Here is a 574-nt window from a genome sequence, read left to right on the forward strand (position 1 = left end):
AAAGATGGAAGAGAAACTGGAATAAAAACCCTTGGCTTTAAATGTTTTGTTTTTTTTTTCGATTGAGGGAAGCAACTCTTAATTAGGAGGATGGAAACTCTGAATTAGGAAGGAAAGGATTTCCCAAGGATCCGCGGGCTGAAAGTGGCCTGTCTTTTCCGTGGGCCGGTGCGGGCGTGGCCTGGGCTGTGTGAGAGTGAGACATAATTCGTATAAGAAGAGAGAGTGAGACTGATATGAGATGAGTATCTTCCCCAGCGCGGCCATTTGGTAGAAACCCTAAGCTTGAGCTTGGCCGGGAGAGAGCGGCGGCGGCGGCGGCGTGAAGAGCGATGGGGCGTGGCCGCGGGGGGAAGCATCAGAAGAGTAGTAAGAGGGCGAACCGACCATCCTCCTCGACGGGTCCGTCGGAAGGGGATTCATCTCCGGCGGCGGCGGCGACGGCGCAAGGGGATCAGTCCCCATCTCCAGCGGGTCCGGGGGGTCCGGCGGCGGCGGCGCAAGGGGGTCCATATCCATCTTCAGCGGGTCCGGGGGCTCCGGCGGCGGCGGCGACGGCGCAAGGGGATCAGTC

The sequence above is a fragment of the Triticum dicoccoides genome, chromosome 2B (genome assembly GCF_002162155.2).
Source record: "Triticum dicoccoides isolate Atlit2015 ecotype Zavitan chromosome 2B, WEW_v2.0, whole genome shotgun sequence".
Lineage (NCBI taxonomy): Eukaryota > Viridiplantae > Streptophyta > Magnoliopsida > Poales > Poaceae > Triticum > Triticum dicoccoides.